Source organism: Schistocerca gregaria, chromosome 4 (genome assembly GCF_023897955.1).
Source record: "Schistocerca gregaria isolate iqSchGreg1 chromosome 4, iqSchGreg1.2, whole genome shotgun sequence".
NCBI lineage: Eukaryota > Metazoa > Arthropoda > Insecta > Orthoptera > Acrididae > Schistocerca > Schistocerca gregaria.
This window is the reverse complement of record NC_064923.1, coordinates 712,765,342-712,781,237: the sequence shown is the minus strand read 5'-3', so window position 1 is coordinate 712,781,237 and position 15,896 is coordinate 712,765,342.

Genomic DNA, 15,896 nt, shown 5'->3' with positions numbered 1-15,896 from the left:
ACGCTCTCGGGATGTCTAAATGTACCAGTCACAAGCTTTGCTGCTCTTCTTTGGACCTTCTCAATCTCTTGAATCAGACCCAACTGGTAAGGGTCCCATACAGACGAACAATACTCCAAGACTGGACGAACTAATGAATTGTAAAAAATTTCCTTTGTTGAAGGACTGCATCGCTTCAGGATTCTACCAATAAACCGCAATCTAGAGTTCGCCTTACACGTTACTTCTGTAATTTGTTCATTCCATTTGCGATCATTTCGAATACTCACACCCAGATACTTGACGGACGTTACCGCTTCCAAAGACTAGGCATTTATGTATGCTAAGATGGTATCTGTTCTTTCGGACATGTTACCGCTTCCAAAGACTAGGCATTTATATATGCTAAGATGGTATCTGTTCTTTCGGACATGTCCGAAAGAACAGATACCATCAGTGTCCATGCAGCTCGTTAGAACGAAATTACAATGAAATGCACAGACTTAGCTGTTGACAGGCGTTGACATACGTCAACGGGGACAGATGAAAATGTGTGCTGCACCCGGGACTGGATCCCGGGATCTCCTGCTTACATGGCAGACGCTTTATCCATCTGAGCCACCGAGGACACAGAGGATTTCGCGACTGCAGGGATTTATCTCTGGCACGCCTCCAGCGAAATCCACATCCACAAGGTATTGTCCCGCACTAAATTCGTACTGCCCCCGTCCCTTATACTCATTACTCGTGGCGCGTTGCCGATCCCCGTAAGAGTTCGGGCACTGTTTGTGCATTTGCACAGAAGAAGAAGATGGTCAAGTGGCCGGTGAGCCTTAAAGCTTTTCCAGATGCTAACATTTTGACTTGGAAGACATGGAGTATTTCTGAGATTACAGGATTGTTGGCTAAACAGCCTTATGGTAGTCTAGTTCCAAGCATGCCATTTGTTTTGAGTACTAGAAAGAAGAAGAAATTAAATACTGATGAGTATCTTTTTATATGGGCCACAGCAATGCCTCTGCGACGTGCATGGCGTCGTCGCTGGCGGCGCAGTGTACCTGTCTATCGCAGTTTGAAGGCTATTGATATTGACCTTGCTGGTCAATTTAATAAGCAGCAGTTGATTGGAGGTCCGAATATTTTTCGTGGACTCCATCTTAACTTTACCTGTGATGTGCAAGCAGTGTTTGGAGGTAGTACCTGGCTTACACTTGCTCTTGTATGGGGCAATCAAGCAGATTATGGTGGCCTTGAAGCTTTTCTAGATGCTAACATTTTGATTTGGAAGACATGGAGTATTTCTGAGACTACAGGATTGTTGTCTAAACAGCCTTATGGTACTCTAGTTCCAAGCATGCCACTTGTTTTGAGTACTAGAAAGAAGAAGAAATTAAATGCTGATGAGTACCTTTTTATATGGGCCAAAGTTGGTAATGGCAATTGTAAAATAAAGATCAATGGAGATTGTATGATATATTAAAAACAATAAAGTTCCTTATCTCCTTTCCTTATTTCGTTTCTAAAAAAGTATTGATTGAGCTGGTTATGGGTCGCACCAGACCGCTCGTGAAAATTTTTTTTTTAAAAGATGGCCCTCTTGGTTGCTCGCTAGGCGGGTGACCCTGAATTCGGACTTAGCCGCTGGCGAGGCTACCGCGGCAACACGGTCCCTAGTATATATATAATAAGATGGTATCTGTTCTTCTTCTCCTGTCCGAATGCACAAACAGTGCCCGAACTCTTACGGGGATCGGCAACGCGCCACGAGTAATGAGTATAAGGGACGGGGGCAGTACGAATTTAGTGCGGGACAATACCTTGTGGATGTGGATTTCGCTGGAGGCGTGCCAGAGATAAATCCCTGCAGTCGCGAAATCCTCTGTGTCCTCGGTGGCTCAGATGGATAGAGTGTCTGTCATGTAAGAACGAGATCCCGTGTTCGATTCCCCTATTGACGTATGTCAACGCCTGTAAGCAGCTAAGGGTGTGCATTTCATTGTAATTTAACGGGCATTTATTTTGCACTCTTACATTAATGGGGATTTTTGCCTTGTCAAACGCAGTAGGTTACACTTACTAATATTGAGAGATAACTGCCAGTCATTCCAAGACGCATTTATTTTCTGGAAATCCTCATTAATGTATTCACAATTTTCGTTTGATACTACTTCCTGTAGACTACAGCATCATGGACAAACAGTCTCAGATCGTTGTCAATACCGTCAACCAGATCGTTTATGTAAATCGTAAAAAGCAGAGGACCTATTGCGCTGCCCTGGGGCACACCTGAAGTTACGCTTGTTTCTGTTGAAGTCACCCAGTTCAGGACGACATACTGCTCCCTGTCTGTTAGAAAACTTTCTATCCAACCGCATTTGTCATCGGAGTGGGCACTTTTTGTAGCAAGCGGAAGAATTTTTAAAGAGGTTTAGTATCATCAAAATGTCAACAACAACAAAATAACGGTGTTATTCACAGTTGTTTAAGGAGCACATATTCACTTTTCGAAGAAGACCAGAATTCTGTGGAATAAAGTTTTGGAGACCCTGCTCTAAAGAATCTGCGGTTTTGATGGTAAGGCGAGAGAGGGTATTGGTATTGCCGGACCTTGGAAGCTAAGAAGAAAAAGCAGAAGGAGAACTGTGTTTAGTAGGTACTGAGAAGCATAATTCACGCAGTCAACTAAGCGTTAGCGCTCCGCCCCGCTTACGGCGGCGCTGACCAAAGCCTTCTACGTACATACAAGGCCTACGTACAGCAGCCATATTGGAAGCTGTTGGCCATCTTATATTCAGTCGGCAGTCGTGTTGGCGTGTATGTTGTGCTGAAAGTGTGTGACACGTGAAAGTGATATACAGGGTGTTACAAAAAGGTACGGCCAAACTTTCAGGAAACGTACCTCACTCACAAATAAAGAAAAGATGTTATGTGGACATGTGTCCGGAAACGCTTAATTTCCATGTTAGAGATCATTTTAGTTTCGTCAGTATGTACTGTACTTCCTCGATTCACCGCCATGATTTCATACGGGATACTCTACCTGTGCTGCTAGAACATGTGCCCTCACAAGTACGACACAACATGTGGTTCATGCACTATGGAGCTAATGCACATTTCAGTCGAAGTGTTCGTACGCTTCTCAACAACAGATTTGGTGACCGATGGATTGGTGGAGGCGGACCAAGTCCAATGCCTCCACGCTCTCCTGACCTCAACCCTCTTGACTTTCATTTATGGGGGCATTTGAAAGCTCTTATCTACGCAACCCCGGTACCAAATATAGAGACTCTTCGTGCTCGTATTGTGGACGGTTGTGATACAATACGCCATTCTCCAGGGCTGCATCAGCCCATCAGGGATTCCATGCGACGGAGGGTGGATTCATGTATCCTCGCTAACGGAGGACATTTTGGACATTTCCTGTAACAAAGTGTTTGAAGTCGCGCTGGTACGTTCTGTTGCTGTGTGTTTCCATTCCATGGTTAATGTGATTTGAAGACAAGTAATAAAATGAGCTCTAACATGGAAAGTAAGCGTTTCCAGACACATGTCCACATAACATATTTTCTTTCTTCGTGTGTGAGGAATGTTTCCTGAAAGTTTGGCCATACCTTTTTGTAACACCCTGTGTATTCCATACACAGTATTCGCCTACAGTTTTGCGAAGTATGGGATACAAGTGCTGCGTTCCCTTTTGCCAGGGAAATTATAAATCCCAAAAATGCATGAAAGTGCACGTGTTTCGATTTCCCAAATGTGTGAAGTTGAGAAATCGCTGGTTTGCAGCTATTCCCAGACAGGAATTTGTGTCTACGCATCATTCAAGGGTAAGTAAATAACAAAAAAATTGGATCGTGTTATTTGTTTCCATTGCACCACATTTGCCAATTGTTTTTAAAAGCAGTTATGTATCATGTACCAGTATCATTTGTATCTTAATTCTGGACCACTGCTGGCTGTGAAATGTCTCTCATATTTGCAACTATTGTCACACAGAGTAGTTATATTAATTAGTGTGACTCGAAAATGTTTAGTATTACTTATCATTCCTAACAGAGTATTGAGTTTCCAGTACTTTTATTTGGAAGAGCTACAGAATGATATTGTTCAGTTTTACATATACAACTATTCGGAAATAATTTCAATTTGAGTATAAAAAAATGGTTCAAATGGCTCTGATTACTATGGGACTCAACTGCTGTGGTCATCAGTCCCCTAGAACTTAGAACTACTTAAACGTAACTAACCTACGGACATCACAAACATCCATGCCCGAGGCAGGATTCGAATCTGCGACCGTAGCAGTCGCACGGTTCCGGACTGCGCGCCTAGAACCGCGAGACCACCGCGGCCGGCGAGTAAACTACCTTAGAAAATTGCTTTAATGAATTCAGTGTTCGACAGATAAAGCAGTATAGAAAGCAGAATTTCGAGGTAAGTGCATTGTGATTATATTAACACAACTCTGTGACACGAATTTCAATCAAGGATATAGGAGAAACAATCTTTTCATGTTTATGGTTCTAAAGTTCTGGAGAAACAGGGAAATAAAATACTTTTTCGTTTTTTTTTATTTATTAAACATTATATCAGGAGGAGCCCCATTTCATCGAATGATTTGAGTTTCGTGCGAGGTCAGCATATTATGAAGTGCAGAGGGAAAATTACGAAAATAAACAGAGAAACAAATTATGAAATTCTGTAGGAGCTCCAGCTGTTTCATTTAAAACTGAAAAGGTCTGCTTGTTGTTGCATAATGCCGATTTCTTACTGCAAGAATGCGTAGCTCCTGAGGCAAAAGACAACATTAAAAGTACAGTTTGTATTCGAGCCTAGAAACACGTATTTAAGACAAATCGTAAAAATAATTTTACCTCTTGAAATAACATAGGGCAGTTTTGTTCAGTTGCTTTACGCAATTATATAAATTTCCATACTTTCATTACAAGGACATGTAGAAGAGGAAAGCACGAGAATCGTTATGCGGTCTCAGCTCTGAAACTTGTGAAGTTCGTATAGCTGCAGAGTGCTTAACACGGCCATCAGTATGTGACGTCACAAGTGTGCGCGCAGGCCTGTAGTCCAGGTGGTGTTGCACGGACGCGGTGCAGGTACCAGAAGTGTACGAAACCAGGAACAAACGTTGGTGGTGACCCTGGGATTGGCTGGCAGAGTGGCGGCGTGAGAGCGGCAGACAGGACTGCGGTTCCCCGTAGAGGGGCGGCGGACCTCAAAGTGGCGGACGGCGAAACTCGGAGGGTCAGCCGCAGGGTCGCGTCGTGCTCCCGCTGGCCGCTGCTTTTCCCCCGTTACGTAAAGCGCGGAAGACCGCCGGCACGCAACGCGTAACCTGTCCGGTCTGAGCGGCCCGTCAGCTGGAGACCTGCGTGGCCTCGCGGCTGAACGTCATCATTCATTACCAGAGCCGTCTTCGGTATTCAGACATGACAGGAGTCTCCGAGAGACGAATCATCTCTGAAGCCAAGGCAGGTAACACATGTTTATGCCGTTGCGTTGGACCCCATTAGTCCTTGTCTCGAACAGGCAGCCAACGGACTGACAGACCAGTACAGAATACGCAGTAGTGGACGTGTATTATAGTCGTGTATGTTGTTGTTCTTGTGGTTTTCAGTCCAGAGACTGGTTTTATGCACCTGTAAATGCTACTCTATCCTGTGCAAGCTTCTTCATCTCCAAGTAACTGCTGCAACCCACATCCTACTGAATCCTCTTAGTGTATTCATCTCTTGGTCTCGCTCTACGATTTTTACCCTCCACGCTGCCCTCCTAAATTGGTGATCCCTTGATGCCTCAGAACATGTCCCACCAACCGATGCCTTCTTCTCGTCAAGTTGTGCCACAAATTCCTGCTCCCCCCAATTCTATTCAGTACCTCCACATTAATTACATGATCTACCCATATAATCTTCAGCATTCTTTTGTAGCACCACATTTCAAAAGCTTCTATTCTCTTCTTGTCTAAACTATTTATCTTAGTCGTGTATGAAACCCACAGACAATAGTCAATGCATTGTTTATTGCCGGCCGGGGGAGCCGAGGGGTTCTAGGCGCTACAGTCTGGAACCGCGCGACCGCTACGGTCGCAGGTTCAAATCCTGCCTGGGTGTCTGTGATGTCATTAAGTTAGTTAAGTTTACGTAGTTCTAAGTTATAGGGGTCTGATGACCTTAGAAGTTAAGCCCGATAGAGATCAGAGCCAATTTTAAACCATTGTTTATTCGTATCACGTTTGCGGATTTCAGCTGAACATAACAGCTATACGGAAATATGAAAATTGGACTATTGAGTCCAGGAATGCATACGAATTACGAAAGTGGATGTATGTTTGAGTGCGTAAGTTCCACTTCTCCTTGTAAAGCACTGGATCGATTTCAACCCAACTTGGTACATACACTCCTGGAAATTGAAATAAGAACAAAGTGAATTCATTGTCCCTGGAAGGGGAAACTTTATTGACACATTCCTGGGGTCAAATACATCACATGATCACACTGACAGAACCACAAGCACATAGACACAGGCAACAGAGCATGCAAAATGTCGGCACTAGTACAGCTTCATCCAGTGTCAAACATGCTCAATGGGGGACAGATCCGGAGATCTTGCTGGCCAGGGTAATTGACTTACACCTTCTAGAGCACGTTGGGTGGCACGGGATACATGCGGACGTGCATTGTCCTGTTGGAACAGCAAGTTCCCTTGCCGGTCTAGGAATGGTAGAACGATGGGTTCGATGACGGTTTGGATGTACCGTGCACTATTCAGTGTCCCCTCGACGATCACCAGAGGTGTACGGCCAGTGTAGGAGATCGCTCCCCACACCATGATGCCGGGTGTTGGCCCTGTGTGCCTCGGTCGTATGCAGTCCTGATTGTGGCGCTCACCTGCACGGCGCCAAACACGCATACGACCATCATTGGGACCAAGGCAGAAGCGACTCTCATCGCTGAAGACGACACGTCTCCATTCGTCCCTCCATTCACGCCTGTCGCGACACCACTGGAGGCGGGCTGCACAATGTTGGGGCGTGAACGAAAGACGGCCTAACGGTGTGCGGGACCGTAGCCCAGCTTCATGGAGACGGTTGCGAATGGTCCTCGCCGATACCCCAGGAGCAACAGTGTCCCTAATTTGCTGGGAAGTGGCGGTGCGGTCCCCTACGACACTGCGTAGGATCCTACGGTCTTGGCGTGCATCCGTGCGTCGCTGCGGTCCGGTCCCAGGTCGACGGGCACGTGCACCTTCCGCCGACCACTGGCGACAACATCGATGTACTGTGGAGACCTCACGCCCCACGTGTTGAGCAATTCGGCGGTACGTCCACCCGGCCTCCCGCATGCCCACTATACGCCCTCGCTCAAAGTCCGTCAACTGCACGTACGGTTCACGTCCACGCTGTCGCGGCATGCTACCAGTCTTAAAGACTGCGATGGAGCTCCATATGCCACGGCTAACTGGCTGACACTGACTGCGGCGGTGCACAAATGCTGCGCAGCTAGCGCCATTCGACGGCCAACACCGCGTTCCTGGTGTGTCCGCTGTGCCGTGCGTGTGATCATTGCTTGTACAGCCCTCTCGTAGTGTCCGGAGCAAGTATGGTGGGTCTGACACACCGGTGTCAATGTGTTCTTTTTTCTATTTCCATGAGTGTATATCACTTAATGTCTGGAGGGAACCAGTGTGGGGGTAAGAATCACCTACCTATGAAAGTGATGGGGGTGAAACGAATCGTTCTCACGATGCGCAAATAGCCAGACCATATTCATCACGTATTTCTGAATGGGAGCACTTAGTGACTTGCGACCAGCTTTAGAAACAATTTAAAACCTCACAGGACGTCTTCTGGCTGACACCACAAGAAAATGCTGAAAGGAAGTAAAGTTTATCGGTTACTGCATTTTCGCAGTTCATCTGGTAAAACTACCACATCTGGCATAATCTTTTAATTTATTACTTCTTCACTACTGACTCTTCCTCCAACACATTCTGCATATAGTGTTCGCATATGCCAATGAAGGTACTTACAAAAAATACATCGTCGTGTGACATGTTCAGCACATATGTTATACGTACACAATAAGATGTGTGAAAAACTGTCGCGTAATACATGCTGTTTTAATTTGTTACTTCTTTGTTACTAAATCCATTCGCAACATTTTTTCCAGGCAGAGGCCGCATATATTAGTCGATGTACTTGCAGAATTACAATATTGTACCATACATATCTTAGGAGCTATGAAGTCATAAATAATGAGCTGCGTGAAAACGAAGCTGTGGGGTGAAATTCGTAGATATATAGCTGAAATAACTGTACACATACGTGTAAAATATGTTAAATATATGTGACATGGGAAAGCTCCTCCTGAACACCGGGATCGATTTTAACCGAACTTTACATATTACTTACTATCTGAAATGAAATACTATGTAGGTAAAGACCAGCAATCTTCAACACTACTGGCCATTAAAACTGATACAACAAGAAGAAATGCAGACTATAAACTAGGTATACATTGGACAAATTTATTATACTAGAACTGACATGTGAGAGCATTTTCACGCAATTTGGGTGCATAGATCCTGAAAAATGAGTACCCAGAACAACCACCTCTGGCCGTAATAACGGCCTTGATACGCCTGGGCATTGAGTCAAACAGAGTTTGGATGGCGTGAACAGGTACAGCTGCCCAGGCAGCTTCAACACGATAGCACAGTTCATCAAGAGTAGTGACTGGCGTATTGTGACGAGCCAGTTGCTCAACCACCATTGACCAGACGTTTTCAATTGGTAAGAGATCTGGAGAATGTGCGGGCGAGGGCAGCAGTCGAATATTTTCTGTATCCAGAAAGGCCAGTACAGGACCTGCAATATGCAGTCGTGCATTATCATGCTGAAATGTTGGGTTTGGCAGGAATCGAATGAAGGGTAGAGCCACGGGTCGTAACACATCTGAAATGTGACGTCCACTGTTCAAAGTGCCGTCTATGCAAACAAGATGTGACCGAGACTTGTAACCACTGGCACTCCATACCGTCACGCTGGGTGATACGTCAGTATGGCGATGACGAATACACGCTTGCAATGTGCTTTCACCTCGATGTCACCAAACACGGATGCGACCATCATGATGCTGTAAATAGAAACTGGACTGAAACTTCCTGGCAGATTAAAACTGTGTGCCCGACCGAGACTCGAACTCGGGACCTTTTCCTTTCGCGGGCAAGTGCTCTACCATCTGAGCTACCGAAGCAAGACTCACGCCCGCTACTCACAGCTTTACTTCTGCCAGTATCCGTCTCCTACCTTCCAAACTTTACAGAAGCTCTCCTGCGAACCTTGCAGAACTAGCACTCCTGAAAGAAAGGATATTGCGGAGACATGGCTTAGCCACAGCCTGGGGGATGTTTCCAGAATGAGATTTTCACTCTGCAGCGGAGTGTGCGCTGATATGAAACTTTCTGGCAGATTAAAACTGCAGGAGTAAAGCTGTGAGTACCGGGCGTGAGTCGTGCTTCGGTAGCTCAGATGGTAGAGCACTTGCCCGCGAAAGGCAAAGGTCCCGAGTTCGAGTCTCGGTCGGGCACACAGTTTTAATCTGCCAGGAAGTTTCATATCAGCGCACACTCCACTGCAGAGTGAAAATCTCATTCTGGAGAAACTGGATTCTTCCGAAAAAATGTCGTTTTGCGATTCGTGCACTCAGGTACGTCGTTGAGTACACCATCGCACGCACTCCTGTCTGTGATGGAGCGTCAAGGGTAACCGCAGCCATGGTCTCCGAGGTGATAGTCCATGCTGCTGCAAACGACGTCGAACTGTTCGTGCACATGGTTGTTGTCATGCAAACGACCCCATCTGTTGACTCATGGATCGAGACGTGACTGCACGATCCGTTACAGCCATGCCGATAAGATGCCTGTCATCTCGGCTGCTAGTGATACGAGGCCGTTGGGATTCAGCACGGCGTTCCGTATTACCTTCCTGAACCCACCGATTACATATTCTGCTAAGAGTCATCGAATCTCGACCAACGCGAGCAGCAATGTCGAGATATGATAAACAGCAATCGCGATAGGCTACAATGCGACCTTTATCAAAGTCGGGAACGTGATGTTACGCATTTCTCCTCGTCACACGAGCCATCTCAACAACCTTTCATCAAGCAACACCGGTCAATTGCTGTTCGTGTACGAGAAATCGGTTGGAAACTTTCCTCATGTCAGCACGTTGTAGGTGTCGCCACCTAGTGTGAATGCTCTGAAAAGCTAATAATTTGCCAATCAGAGCATTCTCTTCCAGTCGGTTAAATTTCGCGTCTGTAACACGTCATCTTCGGCGTGTAGCAATTTTAAGTGGAAGTGATAACGTGGAGAGAGGGGGGAAGGAGGAGATGGACAGAGTGGAAAGCAGGAGATGCACACGCATAGGGGAGGAGTTGGGCAGAGAAAGGGAGGGGAGTGGAGGAGAGTGAGGAGAGGAAATGGACTAAGAGAAGGGAGGAGGATATGGAATAAAAGGTGAGGGAGATGAACAGAAGAGGAAGGTGCAGGAAATGAAGGAATGTGAAGGAGATGGAGAGAGATAAGGAGGAGGAGGAGATGGACCAAGAGAGAGCGGAGGAGGGATAGATGGACAGGCGGGATAGAAGAATATCGACAGAGGGTCGAGAAGCAGATGGACAGACAGAAGGAAAGGAGGAGACGGACAGAGTGTGAGGGATGGAGGAAGGACTCTGAGAATGGGGTCGTGGTAGAAGGAAAGAGCGGAAGAAGATCGAAAGAGAGAGGTGAAAGGAGGAGACAGTCTAATAAAATACTGGAATAAATACATACCATGCTATACCAGATACTCACTGTAAGTCTCTTACATAAAAGTTTTCTCGGTGGAAATTTGCATTTTATTCCAAACAGCTGAGCACCTCTGCATATTCGTCGACAAGGACGGAGTCTACAAAATTATGCTTACATGTTACCACTTCCTCAACCTCACAAATAAGAATATCTCACCTTCTTCATAATGGTGTTCTGGAACTTTGTCGGAGTTGTAGTGGTTTCCCGATACGACGTATTATGACTGACTGTATGAACGTAGTAAGCTAGGATCGACATTGCGGACATGCACTTGAGAACAATGGCAACAAGTGCTTCACATGCCAGATTTCAGCATAACTAAATTGCTATGCCTGTATAATTTCAAATATCTCACGCATATTCCAAACATATTGACAACCATCCACAATACGTCCCTAGAGTGTAATGACCCTTTCAAAGTTCTGGAATATACCAAAGCTTTTAAATATCGCTACGCCAAAAAAAATCCAGCAAGTTACAAATGGTTCATATGGCTCTGAGCACTATGGGACTTAACATCTATGGTCATCTGTCCCCTAGAACTTAGAACTACTTAAACCTAACTAACCTAATGACATCACACAACACCCAGCCGTCACGAGGCAGAGAAAATCCCTGACCCTGCCGGGAATCGAACCCGGGACAGCAAGTTACAGTAGGAGGATCAGGAAGCCCTTGGAATGGGTGAGCAACGCTGCGTAGGTATCCGGAATGATGATAAAATGAAACGAGGGTAGTTTATTACGGTCTAATTTATGCCTCACTTCCGATGTTTCGAAATAAATGTAGCCTTAGAGATCAACAGCGTTTTGATATTGGCATGACTAGTCTTATACATAAATTGTCTTGGGCAAACCATTCGTTTCCGGAGCTATAGTTATTATTTGCTTACTTCATTGTCTTCTACACAGACCTTTACGTTTCTCTCATCGACCAGCTCATATGAAATAATATATCATTGTTGGACAATGTAGCAGTAAATATCCAATACTTTACGTAGACGTAATTTATATCATTGAGTATTCTCGCCGTTAAACCCTTGTCGCTCCGAACAAGTGGGTGTTACTTGCCTTGACGACAAGTAAATCCACCGTGTGGTCAGTATCTCTCGCGCTGTTTACGATGTAGCTAGGAACGATGTTTAATCTCTCCTCCTTTGGCTGGACTATCACCACTCCATCCAACAGGTGGGCGCGCTCAGAATTGAGCGCTCCTCTCCGCGTCCTCAGCATTCGTTATCTTACTCAGCACTTACAACGGTATTGGGAGGGGAGGCATATACACTACTGGTTATTAAAATTGCTACACCACGAAGACGACGTGTTACAGACGCGAAATTTAACCGCCTGGAAGACGATGCTGTGATATGCAAATGGTTAGATTTTCAGAGCATTCACACAAGGTGGGCGCCAGTGGCGACACCTACAACGTGCTGACATGAGGAAAGTATCCAACCGATTTCTCACACACAAACAGCAGCTGACCGGCGTCGCCTGGTGAAACGTTGTTGTGATGCCTCGTGTAAGGAGGAGAAATGCGACTTTGATAAAGGTCGGATTGTAGCCTATCGTATCGTATCGCGGAACTGCTGCTCGCTTTCGTCGAGATCCAATGACTGTTAGCAGAACATGGAATCGGTGGGTTCAGGATGGTAATACGGAACGCCGAGCTGGATCCCAACGGCCTCGTATCACTAGCAGTCGAGATGACAGGCATCGTATCCGTATGGCTGTGGAGCCACGTCTCGATCCCTGAGTCAACAGATGGGGACGTTTGCAAGGAAACAAGCATCTGCACGAACAGTTCGACGACGTTTTCAGCAGCATGGACCATCAGCTCGTAGACCATGACTGGGATTACCGTTGACGCTGCGTCACAGACAGGAGCGCCTGCCATGGTGTACTCAACGACCAACCTGGGTTCACGAATGGCAAAACGTGATTTTTTCCGATGATTCCAGGTCCTGTTTACAGCATCACCATGGTCGCATCCGAGTTTGGCGACAGCGCTGTGAACGCACATTGGAAACGTGTATTCGTCATCGCCATACTGCCGTATCACCCGGCGTGATGGTATGGGGTGCCATTGGTTACACGTCTCGGTCAACTCTTGTTCGCATTGACGGCACTTTGAACAGTGGACGTCACATTTCAGATGTGTTACGACCCGTGGCACTACCCTTCATCCGATCCCTGCTAAACCCTACGTTTCAGCAGGATAATGAACGACCGCATGTTGCAGGTCCTGTACGGGCCTTTCTGGATACAGAAAATGTTCTACTGCTGCCCTGGCCACCACATTCTCCAAGTCTCTCACCAATGAAAACGTCTGGTCAATGGTGGCCGAGCAACTGGCTTGTCACAATATGCCAGCTCTTGATGAACTGTGCTATCGTGTTGGAGCTGCATGGGCAGCTGTACCTGTTCACGCTATCCAAGCTCTGTTTGACGCAATGCCTAGGCGTATCAAGGCCGTTATTAGGGCCAGAGGTGATTGTTCTCTGCACTGATTTGGATCTATGCACCCAGATGGCCTGAAAATGTAATCACATGTCAGTTCTAGTATAATATATTGCTCCAATGAATACCCGTTTTTTTCTTGATGTAGCAATTTTAATGGCCAGTAGTGTAGATGAAATCTCCACAAAAAAGGAATCATATATTTCCAGCATGCTGGGTAAATTGTATCAAAAATTATGTGCATTTTACAGAACGCAGAGCATGTCGTACCAGGGTACACTTACCAGACAGACAAAACAATGTTTTCCCTAATATCATGCAAACCGTGTTAACATTCTACGAAAAAGAGGTCAGATACAGAGAGATCATGCGATCTTGGCAGCTAGTGGTACAATGTGGGTCCTGAAAGACCCTTAATTGGGGAGGGTGGCCCGGTGACAAGGGGGATGGGGTTGGGGGTGTAATGGGATGTGGAGCAGTGCTCTTCGAAGATTCCATCACACAATTGTAACTGAGTTGCACCTGTTGAAATGGAGAAACGTGGCAATTCGACACTTAGTCTTCACCAAACGATGTGCGCAAGAGATTTTTCCCACGCGTGGAGCGCCATCCTGCATCAAAGTCGTACTTTCCAACAGATGTTTTGCAGCCAGGCTAGGGATGGTGCCATTCTGTAACATATCGGCTTACCTTGCACCTTCACACTGACAGATTGGGTAAAAATAACCCTGCATTTCCACAAAGAAAAAGGGTCCAATCACGAATGATGTGGTAATCTACACCTCGCCATGATTTTCTCGTCATGCAACGGTGCTTCCACAGCAGTTCTAGGATTTTCGGTAGCCCAAATTCTGCAGTTATGGGTGTTGACAGGCCACAGGAGTGTGACATGAGATTCGTCGGTCCACAACACGTCAGACAACCATTCGTCATCTTCCACAAGTTGTCTCCGCGTCACAAAAATGGTAGCCGACAGTTCATGATGACTCTCAATTTTGTGCGGGTAGGACTGGAGGGTAGGCCTTAATACTGACGAAGCGGTAGTGCGTTGAATGCCGCTGTAACGCGCGACTTAACGAGCGCTTACTTGGCTAACGCACATGAACTTGTAGTAGTAGCAAACGAGTGTGATAGCGCACTACAGCGTCGATCGTCTAAGCAGCCCTAGGTTCAGAATTTCGTGAGCATTTTCTTGACAGTGAATACACTTCTTATAGCTACAGCAGTCTACATTATGATAGCAATGTTTAACCGGCCGCTGTGACCGAGCGGTTCTAGGCGCTTCAGTCTCGAACCGTGCTGCTGCTACGGTCGCAGGTTCGAATCCTGCCTCGGGCATGGATGTGTGTCATGTCCTTAGGCTAGTTAGGTTTAAGTAGTTCTAAGTCTAGGGATATGATGATCTCAGATGTTAAGTTCCTTAGTGCTTAGAGCCATTTGAACCAATTTTTGATAGCAAAGTTTCACTAAAAGTGCATTTTCTGGTGAAGTGAACATGGGCTATTGCTGGAACATCTGACACCTCTCTCACTAAAGCTCATTTCCACGTGGTGTCAGTCACGTGCAACTTTACCGAGCGAGGTGGCGCAGTGGTTAGCACACTGGACTCGCATTCGGGAGGACGACGGTTCAATCCCGTCTCCGGCCATCCTGATTTGGGTTTTCCGTGATTTCCCTAAATCGTTTCAGGCAAATGCCGGGACGGTTCCTTTTAAAGGGCACGGCCGATTTCCTTCCCAATCCTTCCCTAACCCGAGCTTGCGCTCCGTCTCTAATGACCTCGTTGTCGACGGGACGTTAAACACTAACCACCACCACCATCACGTGCAAATGTTCACCACCATTTGTTGGTTTGGATTTTGAACTCGTTTATGGTTGCAGTAAAACATCACTGAGGCGAGCGGCAGCGTCCTCGATACCTCGTGCCCTGAGTTGTACACGATCGTTGCTCATAAGAGGATCTTTGGTTAGTGGACACTGGGCAAGAGAGACAAGTCCCAAGCGGGGTGGGGGATCAGTTGGGGGATGGGAAGTCGAAGCTGTGCGGTGCTTGTGAGGAGACGTGCAACGGCCAACGTATTTGTTCCTGCGGGAGATGAGGCCTGTATTTCCGGCGCAGGAACGTTTCTAATAGAGTGCTGGGAGCCGGCTTCGCGGGACGTAGCGGTGAGGCAGTTGTCGCGGGATGCTTACCACTATTGGTGCTGTCCCGGGTTGCAGTAGGCCTACGTCTTCCGTGGGGTCACTGCTGGGGAACAGAGCCACGAGATTGCAGCCACTTACTCCACGGTGAACATCTTTTGTGAGAATTCTTGAAGAATCCGCCTCTGTCGGCGGCAGCTTGTTGTGTTGGAGCGGCTTGGTGTCTGCCTACCAGTGTGGTTTGAAGTTAGTAGTCACACCGCCACACGGTAGTCGACTGGTTCTTTGCTAAAAGAACCGCCAACATCTGCTCAGCTCTCTTCCGTAGAGCAATTGCTTTGCCTTTAAGAGTTTGTTCCTTTTAAGGAAACGGTGGGCATAATGATTCGAGTTAAGATGTAATGACTATGACTTGTGTTTTGATTTTAAGGCCTAGCGGGCTGT